This window comes from Pezoporus occidentalis, unplaced genomic scaffold, assembly GCF_034315485.1.
Source record: "Pezoporus occidentalis ecotype Australia unplaced genomic scaffold, CSIRO_AGI_Poc_V1 ctg37, whole genome shotgun sequence".
Taxonomy (NCBI): Eukaryota; Metazoa; Chordata; class Aves; order Psittaciformes; family Psittacidae; genus Pezoporus; species Pezoporus occidentalis.
This window is the reverse complement of record NW_026915691.1, coordinates 7,659,371-7,676,657: the sequence shown is the minus strand read 5'-3', so window position 1 is coordinate 7,676,657 and position 17,287 is coordinate 7,659,371. Positions and strand designations below refer to the sequence as shown.

At 39.0% G+C, this 17,287-nt stretch overlaps 1 long non-coding RNA gene across 6 annotated transcripts in view; it reads right to left on the bottom strand.

The window, feature by feature from the left end:
- Positions 1-17,287, bottom strand: part of LOC134170281 (uncharacterized) — a 225,925-nt gene that overhangs the window by 8,482 nt on the left and 200,156 nt on the right. For all 6 annotated transcript variants that reach the window (XR_009967196.1, XR_009967201.1, XR_009967200.1 and 3 more), the window contains 2 exons: positions 9,855-9,917; positions 1,450-1,507 (listed from right to left, as the gene is read on the bottom strand). This is a non-coding gene — a long non-coding RNA (uncharacterized LOC134170281). The remainder of the gene's footprint in view (positions 1-1,449; positions 1,508-9,854; positions 9,918-17,287) is intronic.

The following is a 17,287-nucleotide window of genomic DNA, read 5'->3' as shown; positions in this document are numbered from 1 at the left end:
CTTACGTAACAACTGACTCTAGAAATCTGAATGACTTAACCCAAAAGACATGAAAGACTAGACAGTTAACAGAATTAAAGGATCACCTTCATGCTAGGCATGATATCCTGTCCTTAGATTCAACAGGCTGCAAAGAGTAGTTATGCTTTCAATTCCTGATCTGAAACAGCTGAGCACGACAGTATGAATAACAGGCAGAAACCTGGCTCCACTTCACCTTCTCACTTACTAATTAGAAAGAGGCAGTTGGAGCAGAGGGCAGGCACACCTTGCATACAATGGAATACTTGTATTAGACCTGACACTTACTATTTACATGATAAATACTCAGTGAATGCCGTGGCAGGGATCAGGTATCAGCTAAATCACCGTATACCATTCAAAAGCACAATCTATCCCTTCTCCCCTCTCCCAAGAGAGACCAATAGCTCACATAAATCAGTGTAACTCTTCATAGGAGACATATTACAGCTACTGTGATAGTCAGACATCTCAAAGCACCATAATATTTGGTCAGTAAATTAGTATATACTTTTAAAAAAATATTTACAATGACAGAAAAAAGCAATAAAATGAAATACAGTGAAAAGAAAGACATATTTTACCTAATGCAGTCACGCTTCTGGTTTTAAATGTCAATGAAAGCTAGCCAAGTTACTTGTGTTTTATGTATTTGTACATGTTGGTTTAAGAAGAACATAAAGTTATGTAAGTGGAAAATATATTATTTTAACTGCAAAAGGCAAGTCAAGTGAGGGAAAAAAAGGAAAATGGAGAAAACTGTTCCTGTGTGGCTTGTCATTCAGAAGTAACTGCACCTCTTTTTAAACTAGGGCAAGACACAGAAAAGTTTATAAGAAGAAAATCCCTTCTTAAAAGGGGGGGGAGGGAAAGAGAAGAGGGAGAGAGAGGATGCCCCAAACATTGTGAGAAACAAGGACTAAAAATTTGATGCCAGTGTAGCCACGGAAAACCAGGAATAATTTCCATGTCAAAAGAAACTTCTCCAGTTTTACACACATGCTAATTCAGTGAAGTCTGAGCCACTGACTTGAAAGCTAAAAAACAGAGTAGTGAACACAGGCAGGATTCACAGAAAAAAAAACAACCCATGTTGTCTGAACAGGGCTCTCTCTTCTATCAGGCTATTTGATAAACAGAAGTATACTGCTCTGCCCCCAAATCATCATTGTTCTAATCACTTCAGTGGAACAATACTGATTTTTACCAAGTGAAACAGAGACAACCTTTCTGTCTGACCTTCTGTCACAGAAGCAAACAAAGCTCCTTCCTCTGGATGGCCACATCCGAATCCAAATACAGGTACCAACTGTGGCATCGCAGACTCCACCATGAATACAGACATTTTTAGTAGCAAGTATTCAAAACTCCTGTACATAAAGTTATTTGACAAAATAAGAGATTACTGGTGAAATATACAGTACTCACCATCTCTTGGCAGCACCCAGATTCCGAAGTGTTGATAGTGACAAAGAACTTCCTAAAGCTGTGATAAAAAGAAAGTTTCTTATTAAGTGAATTTTGTTTGAGAAGGGAGGAACAGATGAAGTTTCTATGTACTTTAGCCACTTCATAAAAAAGGATTCTCCCAAAAACAGGAGAATGCTGATCCGAGATCAGCTAAGCCATTTGAAGTGATTTATAGTCATGATTCACAGCAGGTACAGATGAATACATGATGACATAAATTGTAGGAATGAAGGAAAGCTTTAATTAAATCAAAGCTCTGAAGGTGAAGAGAAAAATATTTTCTGTATTATTTAAGTATAACCATGTAGGATTTTTTTAATCTGAGTAATTGCTTGTACTTGTCTACAATACATCTGTCCTGTGTGTTAAGCTTCCACAGGGATTTCACAACAGTTTCTACAAATTGAAGCAGCAAAATGGACATGATGGAAGCAGAGTAAAACTGATACAAGACTAATAATATGGCACAATTAAAGAGGGAGAACAGACAGTCTTAGCAATACACGTCATTGCAGAAGTAGTTCCTTCTCTGAAGCACTCTCTTTGCTACTATCCACATGTAACCAGAGAATAGAAGTAAATATATAGCTGTTTTTTTCCGTTAGATATAGTAGGTTGGGCATCCTCCAGGTTTTATCCAATGCTGTAACGATACAAACCCTCTGTATCTTGTATCCATACTAATATTATGGATTTAGGAAGAGTTCTTCCTGGTTTTAGCTGCCTACTAAAAGACTGTAGAAGACTGCATCATGCATTTCAAAATCCACTATTAATACCATATCAGCATTTTGAGTCCCTGGGGAGGTAGATGTTGTTGCAGGTCACCCACAAAGAATCTACTTTCCATAATGAGGAGAGGAACTCTGACATCTGTCAACAGAGTAAATTCTACTGTTTTGTAAATATTGATCAAACAATCATGGTTAATGATACAACTCTGTAAGTGAATTAGACAAATGTTCCCACATGGCTGTCAATTTAATTTCCCAGACTAAATTAGCTTCTTTTGTAAAGCAAAACCCTTTTAAGGAAGATAAATTGTTCAGTGACATCAATGTCCATTTCAATTATGGCTTTATTCTGGTAGAGAGTGTTCTGCATAATACACCTGCTGATCACCTGATTGTATTGTAAGAGTATACAGCAGGAGCCACATCACACTAACCTTGCACATTTATATCCCATGTCTATAAAATATGGAAAAGCTGATGTAAACAATACCCAAGCAAGTGATAACCTTTTGGTAACCAACAGTCAGCTGAGATGGAATCACCTTTTTAGTTTAATTCACCCTAGCACAACCGTGGTTAAGAACACTGCAAGAATGGGAAGCCAGAATACACCAAAGGAAACTTGCAAATATCTTAAAACCAACTGATTACCTCTTAGGAGTAACTCATGAATTGCTCTACAGATTGCTTCAGTGGAGACAAAACTGCCTGGGACTGAGCTCAAATGGCCCCTATAAAGCAAGAAGGGAGTGGTGGGGAAGGGATTAAATTGATCCCATTTAAAGAAACAGGAAATCCTTTCTCCCAAGCCTGCTCTCCATTCAGATCTGAAATACTGTTCACTGAAGCAGGGTAGCTGCTCCCCACTGACTTCAGTGGACTTTGGAAAGCCTGATACAGAATATAAATGCCTTTTTATTTCTGCATGTTAGCCTTTTTGGCAGTAATTCATTAGTTCTGAAAGACCTAAAAAAGGCTCCTGAAAATGAACCTTAACCAAAGGATCATTTATTTGCATACAGTTTATTTCAAAATGTTTATGCTAAAATAAACTTTTTTGTAAACATCACTAACTTTAAAACTTCATTTTGTGACAAAATGGCTATTAACTCTTTCTCCTAAGAGAATCTTTTACTTGATATGCTCTAGTTGCATATTGTGGATGGAAGGAAAAAATCTGAGTAATTTCTTATTCAAAACTATGACTACACTGCCTTTTCCCCTCACAAGACAGGCAGTGGCTGCTTAAACGATCTGATCTTACACGAGGAAAGAGAAAGCTTTATCACTCTTCTGCAATGTGGGTACGTATATGGACTGCCCAACAGAAACAGCACAGCATGAATCTCAAAGCCCTGTTGTTACATTATGCAAAAGCAGTCAGTAAAAAGGAAGAGATTATAAAGGCAATTTGCATACTGCATTTAGAGCTTAATGAAGCTCCTTTTTTTGAAGAGGGGGTCAGCTTTTTTAGGATATTCAGGTGGCTAACTCAGTAGGAGCAAAACGCCGAAATGCCTTTGAATCTCCCTGATGGACCTCATTCTGACAATTTAATTTCAAGAACTGGGATGTTATTGGAACAATGAATTGAGTCCTATTTAGACTGTGAGAAAACTTTAATATTTTGTCTCTGACTGCTATGTTTCTTTCTGTATATTTAACCCCATCTTGAAAAGGCACAGTCTGAGGATCCATGTTAAGTGGAAGAGAGTTGTATAAGCAGAGGAAACTGTGCTGAACAAAATCTTTTAGAAAGTCACTTGGGGGCTGCAGCTACATCATAGACAAATGCTGCCTGGAATGTCTTTCATACCTTAAAATACTACAGCAGTGTCCAAGCCCAGAAAACACTCACCCCTTACAAATGCCACTGCTATCACAATTTGCATTAGGAAACCCACCCTTTCCCTAAAAAAATCCACGCTATCTGACCTGATGAGCCTCTCTGCTCCATGAATACTTAGCAACAGACCAGTTAAAGGCCTTGGACTACAACTTTATGCTGCTCCAGTGTTACATGCTCTGGGAAACTACTCCTGACTGTCCTGCCCTACAGGTGCCTCGTTCTAAGCTCTGTGTTATGTATATGCCAGTACATATCGTATCCCTTCCCCTCCCAGCCCACTGGTGACTGTAAATCCATTATAATGTTAAACAGAACCCAGCTACTCAGTTGGAGTGATCAAGACTTACTCTCTTAAAATCTGTTAACTGTTGTGTCTGAGCTGAGGTCATGCCATGTGTCAGTTGAGTCCATGGCTGCTCTGTTTGCAGCTTGTTCTTGTGTCATTCCTGGGAAATCACATAATGTGCCTGCTTTCACATTCTATTTACTGCAGGTACCTCCATCAAATTTGTAGTGCATTGTAAGAAAAATTTACCAGAAGTTATAAAGCATCACTGTGAATAACTGATGGCAACCCTAGGGCTGGCCAGAAAATGGAACATCTCCTCTGCAGCTCATTCCAGCATTTATTTTCATTCTGAATCTAAATGAAAGTCAATGAATCAAAATGAATTGCACAAATGCATGTAAACATTTCCTCATAATAAACAGGATCCTATGAATCATTTAAGTGAAAGTATTTCCAGCAAAAGATTGATCTTTTTGTAACCAGTTGTTACCTGGGAAATAGGTAATGATGGGAATGCTGATTTATGATCACACAATCAGATCATGGGGGTTAGATGGATGAAACAGCTGCTTCTCCATGGTGCCAGTCTCAGAATTAATTATTTAAATGTAAAATTATGCACTGTAGAGCTTTTGCAAGGTTTATTTCTGAGGCCATTACTGCAGAAACCCTCTCCTCCACTGCATGAATACATACATCACTCCACTCAGTCCTTACACCTTGCAATTGATCGGTATTGCTCACTGACCATTTAAAGATTTGAGACATATGTTATCAATGAAGTTTTTCTTTATTATAATGCAGAAATTCAATTTTAGGCAACAATTTCATTTTCAATTTTTTAAACCTCCAATCTACCAAAATTCTTGGATGTATGGATTTGTTCATATTTTGAAAATAGTGAAACTGCTGTACCTTACTGATGGCGTTGCTAAAAGCTAATTTACTATTTAACGTGAGTGACGGATTATTTAACAGTTGGTATAAGGAGAAGAAAGGTTTGCTTCTAATACTGACTGGAGAATGTTCTCTTTTGGATGGCTGCTTTGGGTTCCATTTTTTGTTTATTTTTTTCCCCCTGGACTGGGTCAATATCTGCCTCATTAAGTATCTTCTGAGATGTGACCCATTTTTCTCTGAGTGATCCTCTAAGACCTCTCAGAAAAGGGATGAAAGCAGTCCAGATTCTGGTTTTAGGCTATATGAATAATCTGAACAATCATCTGAACAGTTATCTCAGTAATCAGGAACAACTGAATCAAGTCTCACAGAATAAAGCCCATAGAAAAAGAAAGGCAAAGCTCTGTCCAGGCTCAACATGGAAGAGTGGGCATAAAAGAACACCTTTATGCATCTTACTATGTGTAGATACAGGCAGCAGCTCTAGTCTTTTCTGATATAAAGTTGCCATAGCAGTTTCATTCATCAGAGTACAAGGAACACATGAGAAACATTGGCATGACACTCACTACAGCACAACTTTGACCAAAGAAACATACTAATACTCTTAATGCTGAAGACTGAATGCTGCAACACAGCTAGCTTCTTTTTAATATCCTCAGTGAACAAAGGCTAAACAGCAAATTTAAAACAGAGCAATTTTCTTTTATCAATTGAATTGTCAAAACTAAATCAGGATAGTTGAAGAAATTGAAAAGCAAGATAACATCACTCATTTGTGAACACAGAAGGATACTTTGCAGTTTCCTTCCTTGAGGCCTCTTGCACTTACACCATGCACTTTATGCATGAATCATAGGTCTGAATTTATCCTAATTTTCCAACATCCATAAACTCATCACTAAAACAAATCATATATTGACATAAATTACAAGCCCATCAAGATCTTACAGAATGTATTTTGTGGGGGGTTTTTACCACTGACTTCATTGAACATAGAGATAGCCAGTTCTGAGTGCTTTTGCATGGCTGACATGGGTAAACATCACTTTCTAAATTCCACTGTGATATTTGCAAGTGAACTTACCTGCACTTTCAAGAATGAAACTACATGTCCTGAGACAGCTAGATAGATGTAGATATACACAAGGAATCTGAGTCACTGAGAAATAGAAAAGACTAATCAATACCAAATAAAGTTTCTATTTGTGGGACAAGGAAACGCTGGTTTGAGATATGCAAAATGATGCAGTCATAAATTCTCAGGGTTGTTGTTTAGAATTTTAAGTTTAAAAGATTCAAGATCCAATTCAGTATCTTCTCTCTTTTTCTCTTTTCTAAAAGCTTGTATTTCCTGCAACAATTTCAGTTATAGGCATTTGTCTCATTGTCATAAAATACAATTTTCCACGTACTTTCTCCCTTTTTTTGAGCAAACATTTTATTGTTGCAGTTCCAGGTTCAATTCCAGTGTAAATTCAAATAACATCACCTGGATGAATCAGCAGCAGCCAAATGAAGTAAGAATCTTCTACCAGACACTCCTTTCTCCAGAGACAATGTAATAATTGATGGTCTTCTCCGACTCCAGACATTTTAGTATCTGATTTAATTTGGGAAGATCTAGATGACTGTACAGACTCGATGCTTCACAAGTATGCTAAAACAAAGCTGGAAATCACTGCTCCCTGTAATTATTTTTCCTCAAATCTATTAAAGTCGTATCTCTGAGACTTCAAAGGCCCCTTCTCAAAACTGAAACAATTTTAGTAACAGCTGCTGCATTTCCCACAGGCTACTCCTAAGCTTACTTGAATCAGTTTAAACTGCACAACTTCTGGGGTTTGCCTTAGCAACAGACATTAATTTCAGCAACGCTTTTGTGGTAATTAACACACAAAATTAAACACACAGCTATTAAATACTGTTCTGTTACTGGCTTTCTGGTTGTCCCTGAGCATGATGCTTACGGCTGTGGTTGTTTTATAAATGGCTCATGGAAAAGATATCACGATGTTAATGCTTCGTAGTGGCAGTTGCAACTGACAGGCATCTCAAACACCAAAATGTGTCTCATTTAATAACTTTAGCATTGATGGGACTGTAACATTTTCAGAATTTAGATATGGATCCAGATCACAGTTTCAAGGATGGCTTAAATTACTATAATGGATCAAATTAAAACTCCATGTCCAAACATGTGCAGCTCCTCAAACCCTGACTTAATGACCCATGACTAATTCAGCAGATCGTGGCAGAAGCATAAGGTCTGAATATTTATGAATGTTCTGCAGAGACAGAGTTGTTATTTTGTTCTTTAAAACAGATGACTGCATATATTTTCACAGAAGCTACATGTGTAAAAGTAGAGTGACCGATAAGAACAATTCTGATTTTTCAAAAGCATAAGGAAAATTATGGAGAGGCTAAGCTGTGATATTAAAAACAAACTTCATATAATTGGTGTTGTGATTAATGAAAAAATTAGTACTGGCTTGGAGTACAGCATTTTTCATAAGATGTGAATGGTGAAGAAAGGGTGGGGCCAAGGTCAAAGAAAATATGGCCTCTGACATCTTACTTGAGCTTTGTCTAAGGTAGAAATCATGTATAAGATATTTTAATTTTGTTTCACTGCTTCAGTAGAAGGCAAAAGAAAATAAAGCTGGGAGGAAATTTACCTGAATCCTTTTCTATGGATCTGTTCAGGAAGAATCAGAAAAACAGTAAAAAACCACAACAGATGCAGCAGAATGACAGATCTCACCTTAAGTAAGCTATAGCAGAAAGGAAACCCAAATATGCCTCATAGAAAATCCATCTGGGTTGAGTATGTTGTGTCTGCGTAAAGGCTACTCAAGGAGGAGAATTTAAAACAGAACACAGAAATAAATTAAAATGTCTCCTGACAACTTAGTCTACCAAAATTGTTCAAGTCTCGAGATACTTGTTCAACACGCACAACAAAACCCACTAGGATCCTGGGATTTAGGAATGGGGAACAGACTGACCAGAATGACTGGCTCTGCAGCTGAACAAGGGAAGCAACAACAATTACGAATTCATAGCTGGATTTTTTTGGTGTGGTAAAATGTATTTCATTGACTTAGTGAAACAGCACCTGCTGCACTTGCCTCTAAGAAATATTAGAAATGCCATCACAATCATTAAGAAAAGTTCAAGAACAAATGACATATCACTTTATAGCAACAGCTGTTTTGGGGAGGATTTGAGGGAGTGATGGAGGTGCAAAATCAAGAGAGCTGCATTGTGTATATGCAATAAATTTCTGCTTGCAAAAGCAATTTATACAGTCACTGGGAAAGCTAGAGCAGCAACAAATGTCACAGTATAAAATATCACTTCAAGGTGATACTACAGGATTTGCAAATTCAGTCTTCAGAAAATCTCCATGTTCTAGACCCTAATTCTTTCAAAACTAAGTCCTGAAAATGTGACTTTTCTGGGGGTGTCTCCTCCACGTCAGCCCTGTTTGGCAGGTGTTTGGAAATACCCATCCCATTCCATATCCCTTCAAACAAAACCAATGACAGCAATCCCAGGGGAGGCAACTGGCCATACATTTTGGCAGATTTCCCAAATGAACAAGGATGAGATTATCAGAGACATCCACAAATTCACAGATTGACATCCCATTAAAAATGAAACGCATCTTTACAGGTCCTCTGCTTTATAGGACACTACGACACTGTTCCCAGCAGTTCCATGCTTGCCCATTGGCAACACTGTGGCATGAACAGGGCGTTAGGATAGGCAGCACAACAGTATGGATTTAAATTCTCAATGAAATGCCCACTTGAGCCTGAATTTCATGATTTTCACATCCCACAAAACACTGTAAAAGGCAACAGCAGTGAAAGAAAGCATAATGAAGTAAAAAAGAAAGCATAACTAAGAAAGGATCCCAACTTCAGTGGTCTATGCTTACAATTCCCTGCCTGTGCAGCACTGCACATATGCTCTGGCTTCTTCATAGATACAGTCAGCTCAGTAAAAGTTTCCATGTTATCTATCTATTGATTAAACCGAAGCACATCTCTTTAGCTAAGATATACTCTTGGTACACTCTTATCCAGTAAAAACACATAGAAATGTGCCTAAAAACTTCCCCACTGCTACTCTGGGTGACTCCCACCAATTCAGGGAATAAAAAATGGCAGCAGCACATGGGTCCCACTCTCTCAACCGCAGCATCTCAGCACATGGAAAATGCATTTGACGTTGGCTGAAGTGCAAAACAAGCCTGCAATCTAGAATGCCTGCATATTGGTCATTAATAATCTTAACAAATGAAACAAAACAATGCATGCTGCCTATCCAATGGCTTTAACCAGGAGTAAAGTTACATACTTTAACCTACTGAATAAGGCAAGCTTGTACTGCACAATTTCTCAGTTTTGCAAATTTAGTAAGATAGAAATGACTTCCTTAACAAGCCCACAAGCTTTCCAGTGCAAGATTACACCTTATTTTCCAGTGCTCAAAATCACACAAGCATCAGGATTTCTTAATTGTGATTGGAAAACACAGACTTGTTTTTCTTACTAACATCATGGCCAAGCTTTCTTACCTTTACTGTGAATTCACTCTTCCATTTTCCAGAGATTTTCTAAATGGAGTAAGTTCCAATATCCTGAAAAATAAAAAAACAAAACAACAACCTAATTTTAATAGTTTTAAACAATTTATCTCACTAACTGTACTTTCTGCCCTATGGTGCAGTGCCAAACCTTCATGCCTGCTTCCACAGTAGAGACCTCTAGTCCTTGAGAAAGGGCTCAGCAGCCCAGATGTCTCAGAAACTTATTTCCACAAAAGGAAGACTTTCTACTTCAGTTCAAAAAGAAATAAAATGCAAACTCTTTGCTGCAAGCTTCTTTATCTCACCTGTGCAGGCTGCAGCGTGAGGTCAGAGTGATTCCTCACCAGAGGCAGGATTTGGTTGTCAGTGTTTAAGAGGACATGAACATTTTGTTCATATAGAACAAAAGACCATATAGACAGATTGATCCCAACTAAAAAATTGAACTTTGTTTCATTCATTTTAATCTGTTTTTTTTAAGCTGAAATATCTTCAGAGAGCAGGAAAAGCACATGTAAATTCAGCTTAGTTGAAGCAGCCCTTTTCATTCTCTGCCTGGAGTATTTGGGCATGTCAGGGCTTTTCTTTTCCTTATTCAACAAATGATGGGACTGAGGAGCTCCCCACACTCTTTCAGGCTTCACCCCATCCAAGACAGCAGTGACCTGTGACCTTTGACCCCCCTGCAGTTGACTATTGCCTCAGTGAGGGTCTTGAAGGCTGTGTGCCAGGACCCTCACAGGAAAGACCCAGGTTAGGATGAGCCTGCGCTGCATTTAGAGCAATGGGCTCATCTGTATGTAGAGATTCTAGCTGACAATTTTGTTTTAATTTTAAGAAGACTTCTTTTGAAAGTTTCTTGTACAAAGATAATGTTCTACATCCACCTATGAAAACACTGACAGATTCATTATCTCAGGAGAATCTTTAATGTGTGTGCCTTAAAAGAGTATCTAAACTATCTCCTTTTCATCTAGTTTTGAAATGCTAAAATGAGGTGGCCTATTTTTCTTGAGGTTGAAATAACGTGTGCATCTTTCCTCACACAAGATAAGGAAGAGAAGCAAATGTTAGGAAGAGCATAGCTCCTAAAAATCCTTAGCACATCATTCACAGCAATTCTCTTGAGCTTTTGAGAGCTGAAAACACGGGGCTGACAAGGAACGTTGCACTTCCAAAACAAGAGCATTCATCAGCAGGTGTATTCTTTCCCTACAGCTGTTATGAGAAAATTCATTTTGCATTCCATGTTTTTCCCATTCATTTTGCACCTGGGCAGTAAATTTCAAAAGTATATTCTCTTCTCGCTCATCTCTTCCCCCAAAAGGTGGTGTACCCATTTGTGGTGCAAACAGGAGAGCAGACCTCCCACTGCCTCTTGGATATGCATGAGACTTTTTTCTCCTACGGTTCTGGAAGCTTGTTCCGCCTAGAAAGAGAGCGATGGGGCCATCAGCCTCTCAGCTGCCGGATAATCCTCAGAGCACCATTAGCTGCAATGTCACTTCTCTGTCTTCAGTGAGATGTCACAGTAATGAAAAATGGAAAAAACAGTGTTCTGCAACTGCAGAGGAAAGGGTAAGGGAGGAGATCTTAAAACAGGAGTCAGTTCTGGAAAGTCCTGCAATTACTGTCAGCTCACCTGCCAGGGTAATTAAGAGTCTGCAGTGTTGTCTGCTGTTTAATGCCACAACATGTGCCCAAATGTAAATAAACACGTGAAAAGTAATTCAGCCTATGATTTTTTTCATAGCGTTTTATGAATGAAAAATAAGCAAGTTGTTAGGAATTAAGCCAATCACTGAAACTGAGGAAATTTGGAAAAAACTCCTAGTGTTGTTAGTTTTGCAATAAACTTAGTCTGGCACTGAACAAGGCACCTAAGTGCTCTGTGCCTCATTTTCTTATAAATTGGAACAGCACACCAACATACATCCTCTTTGCACATCTTGCCAGTGTGAGACATAAACTGTTCCGACTGTGAGCTACTTCTTATTCGGGGTCACCTCTGGAGAGCCATTTGGTAAGTAGAGATGTTTGCATTACATCTAAAATAGGGGTTGTAGGTTTTTCCAGCTCCCTGGTGTGGGTACTTGTCCCTTCCGCTTTCTGGTCTCCCAGGAGGGAGGAGGCATGACACAGCATTCTTTGCTAGGTAGAAATCACAGAGATTGGCTCTGGGAGAGAATATCAGTGCCTTAAACACAAAGACACAAAGATAAATAGGAAAGGACCAGTAAGCAGGGTATGTGCTGTGGTAATCTGCTATTCTGTTTTGGGAAATAGGCAGAGAAAAACAGCTTTCTGAGATCTAAACTCCAGGAACAAGTGGTTGCTAACCTCAGAGAATCTGGGGACACTCCACTCTAACTGTACACACGAAAGCCAATCCTGAGCATTCTGAAAATACGCATCTGTGCAATGTGTAGCACAACTGGGCATGGATACCTAAAATGTAGCAGTAATAACAGTAACGTACCTTGCTGGTTCAGAAAGTACATTAATTACTGGGGTAAAGTGAGAGGAAGGAGACATTCATGTGAGCTTGTGAAGAGATGTCAGACAAAGCATTTTGCACATGAAAAAGTGAAGTGCGTATGTTGGAGTACTCTCTCAGAGGCTAAAAATACATCTCAGGCTCTTATTTAGGCACCTTAAGTAATGTCATGGTGGCAAAAAAAAAATTCTATATTAATTGCATATGCTTTCAAAATAGTCTAAATTACTCTATTAAATAAAGCCATGCCTCAGGAAGCAGCTGCTGTTATTACACATTAATAGAGTAAGACAACTAACTACTTTGTGTTTACCATCTCTTTTTTCTCTGTGTGTTTCCTCATGAAATCTCTGCAATGGCTGTTTGTGCAAGCTGCCTGTCTACACTTGTCCTGTCAGACTCTCTCCATGCTCCAGTGAGACCACGGCACTACATCAGGAACTTTCTCACAGTCACCAGAGCCTCTGTTCTCTCCTGTACAACAACAACAACAAAAGAGAGAGGAAAAAAATGAAGAGGGCAAAAATACCCGTTAAGGTGAACTAAGAACGAGAAGTCAGACTTGACAGGTGACACCCACCCTTGCCAGCACTCCTGAAGGCAAAAGGGATGAGACAGCTTTTAACACATGGTCTGGTGACAGAATAAAGAAAATCCAGATGAGAAGAGGTACTAGCCAAGAGCTCTAGTCTAAAACTTTACCACAGAGATTGCTAGGCAGCTGTATCTGTACAGCACCACCAGCACTGCCCAGCAGCCACTTCAAGGAAGGATAACATCAGTGGTATTAATAATATTAGCAGGTCCCGTTTTTTTTTAATAGAGGAAATAATTCTTCAATATCATCTGGGATTCTAGTTAAAAGCTCAAATTAGGAAGGCAGTGACCTCATAAATGAAACAAACCCAAACTTTAGAATACCTGTATGTCCTAGACAGTTACAGACATACATATATATAAAAGCTGTACTGGATGCTTGATGCTCATGAGAAGCATGAAATGGTTCTTTCTCTCTCTTAAATGACTGAAAATACATTAAGTCATTGTTCCTGAGAAAGAAACATCAGGTGCTTTGTTACCAGCATGCTGCTGTGCTGCAATCTACTATTTGCCAGCTCAGGTGAGCTGCCTGTCTGTCCCTGCTCTCCATCCTGGCAGGCAGCCTGACGTGAGCTTGCAGTGCTGCCAATTCAGCTCTGCTCAATTGTCCTGGGTCCATTGTACATGCTTTGCTTTTCTTATTTGGCAGTGAATAGTGATAACAGACACAACACTGGTATCCCCACAGGTAGTGGAAAATCTAGTAGGAACTGTTAATCAAACACAAGCACAATGTCTACTAATTCATGGTACAACTGTACATTCTGTAAACTAGAAGCACTCCGTAACATCGTTCTTTAACAAGAGTTCGCAACTTTCTTTTCCCCTTGTCCACATAACTAAAGTGAATTTCTTTCAATAGCCAGACTCTGAAACTCACTCTCCCACAGAACACTGCCTTACTTGAGAAGACAGGAAGAAATTCAACAGCTGTGTACAACAATCAAAAGCTAAATATATAAATAGTTTATCTAAATGAGTTTACAACTTTAGGACACATTAACATGAAATCTAGGACAAAAGAACCATTATATAAGCCACTTCTCTCTCCCTTGTTTGTAATGGAAACTGGTATTGTTGTCAATTGAATGAGCATATAAGCAAACATTATAGGGATACAAACAACAATAATAAGTCATTCCTACAAACTGATTTTTACTGAAATCCAACAAAGACATATATTAAATATTAAAGGCAGTCCAACCACAAAAGCAACCCTGGGCATAGAATCTGCTGCTGTTTATGGTTACAAAATATTGAGGGCACTTTTAACTGCACTGGAGAGAATAATTACATCCAGTAGAAGAGAAATAGTTACAGTTTATAGTATAGTTACTGGCTATGTTCATATATGGCATAAATCTGAATTTTTCAGAATAAGGACTTGACAAGACTTTATATCTTCCTTATCTCTGTTTCTCCAGCAGAAAGAGCATTTCCTTCTGTAAATTTCTGTAACCCACTGTGTGTAAAATACAACATTTCCATGCCATCATTAATAGTGCCATTTTGAAATGCTAAGTAAAATTCCATTTGATTCAGTCTATGCTCTAAAGCTCCCATAACAGGACTTATTCCCAAAGGCGAATCCCAGTCACAAGTATTTCATCAGAATACAATTAGCAGTTACAAAGACTCACACCCAAGAGAGTATATACCAGCCCCAATAATGCCTACACCTATGAATCTGTATTAGTGCTTAGTTGGGTAAAGGCAGAAAACACTCAAGCACCTCTAAGAACTATTTGTAATAAAATTCTGTGTCACAATGTATGTTTCATGTAAATTAAATTCTAAGGATGTAGACAAAGAATGGCAAGAAGGTAACAACAACAAGGTAGGTGGCTACAAGCCAGTAACATCTGACATGAACCTTCTGAAGCTCTGCCTGGGTTAATAGGAAGTAAGTCTAGGTTAGCTTCTGGGCTAACTAAATTGTGCAAGACACTTGTTTAATTTTAGAAAAGCTGTTCAATGTCATTAAGAAACAGTGATAGTGCCTGTGATGGTGTTCTATTTATTTGTTCTTTGTCCAGAGGTTTTGCAAGGATCAAAGTGCCTGTGAGCGATGGTGGCCAGGAACAAACATTACACAGAAACTTGAAATAGAAAAGCTGAAGATTAAAGAGTTGGGCTGGAGGCTGGTGCTGTGCAGGGCTCCTTGTAGGACAGCCAAGCTGCAACAGGGCGACAGGGACGGTCTCCATCCCCTCCAGCTCACCTTGGAGAAGAGCAAGTGCTGGAAAAGAATGAGCTGTTTTCAGTGAAGAGCTGAATAAACTTCAGAATGTAAGAAATCCACATAGCACTTGTATTCCCATTTCCCTTAAAATGTAAAGATTAACAAGGAGAAATAATTAGACAAAATAAACTAGTCTGCAGGTAACAACTGAAAATTAAATGTCTATAGAAAGGGCTACTGAAGCATACTGGAAAGTAAATAGATTTGGGGGGAAAACAGAAGCTGTGTGGCTAGAAAGGAGCAAAGCACCTTGACTTACGTCAAAAGGATTCTAATAATCAAAATGACATTTAGAAATTAGAGTAGTGGAAAGAGCACATCACATACAATTTAAAATGTAAATTCCTTGCAAATGCAAGAAAACCCTGCAGATACTCCAAAGGCAATCAGAGAGCAAAATCAAAATTAAAAAAGCCAAAGACAAGAGAACCTCATACACTCAGAACATCTTTATATATTTAATACATAAACATACTAAAAATATGTAATTTTCTAGATGCATATGTAAGAATGTTGCATGTATATGTATGTATGGCATGATGGCACTCATGTAAGAACGCATGCCATTCTAATCCTTCTTAATTTCTCATCTGAAAACAGACATGCAGTCTGTGGCAAAATGGCTCCAAGTTTTATGTCTGTAGCCAACAGGTCTGGAGTGCAGCTGTACAGTCCATTTGCTCCACTGTCTCCCACTTACCCACATCCAATTTGACCTTGGGATAGACTTTAGTGTCTGTTTGTAGCAAGGTAAAATTGCTAAGACTTGAGATTCCTAGTTACTGCTCACTATTATGCTAGCATTCATCCAGCTACTCTTTACTAGTGTACCAACACACCTAACAATGTTTCTTACCTCACTACAACGCTGCTGAGGAGGAAAACACTATTCTTTCCTCTTGGAAAGTGCAATATATCTATGGTGCAGTCACAGTAAAGACTGCTGAACATACATCTGAGCTGATGTGGGAACTGGTGGCAGTTAATCTGCAGTAAAATGTGAACCGCACACATTAAATGTCAAAGTATTTACCAGCTAAATCTGGTCCATCCAAACCAATTCAGTTCCAATATGTTGCACTGAAATGCTCTGTAAATTTTAAACTAACACTGCCATAAAAGCACCGAAGATTAGGAAGAGGGCTCATACCCCTGTCCCAGACCTGGGATTCAGGGACAAGGTAGAAAATACAAAAAATTCCATTGGAGTGCTCAAAAAAGAGCTGAGATACACAGCCAGCATTTCACATTTCAAAACAAAAATAACCACTGCAACACTATTCACAGGTGACAGCTGAGATTGGTGCTGGTGCCCAGACTGCATTGTGGCTTAGTAGGAAAAGTATTTCCTCTGCAAGTTAAGGTTGGAGAGCCACTGCCCTCATGACTAGAAGGATCCATCCAGCTTTGCTGGACTCATTCATTCACCAAGCTATAGAAGCCCAGGATGCCTCCAGACCTGCCATGGATACCTCACTCTGCAGCCAAGGGCATGAGTATTAGGAGGACAGGGGAGAGCAAGCAAGCCAAGAAGAATACAGCCCTACAGCTGAGACACAAAGGGAGACTAGGAATACTGTCTTGTATGACTAGTTCTGGCTTTTGGTCCACTTCTGTACAGTTAACAGGCAAAGGTGCAGGAGCTGGCATCCTGTCTTCTCACATACTGAGGGGTTTAACTATACGTATGTCACAAAAGGTAGTCTGTTACTTGCAGGAAAGGAGTCTAGTCTGTGAATCTGCAGAACAGAGGAACACTCAGCATGCAGCTCGCGGCGCTAGTATTGAGACAGACCCTACAGCTGGTGGTCCCCACTATTTAGCAAGCTCTAGTCTGAGCCTGCATCATGTGCAGGATTCAAGTGTCTTATTCTACCATAGTGGAAAATTTCCTGACCTTCAACCACCCCATTTCAAAGTCTCATTTCTTTAAGCACTGCAACTCCCAGATTGCAGAAACCTAAGCAGGCTTTCTGGACCTTACTGCACTTTTGCAATATCCATCATTTAAATGTCACTGAGAACTGTGAGCCCTTGATCATTTATCTCTTAAAGGACATTAGGAAGCAGAAGCAAACTTCT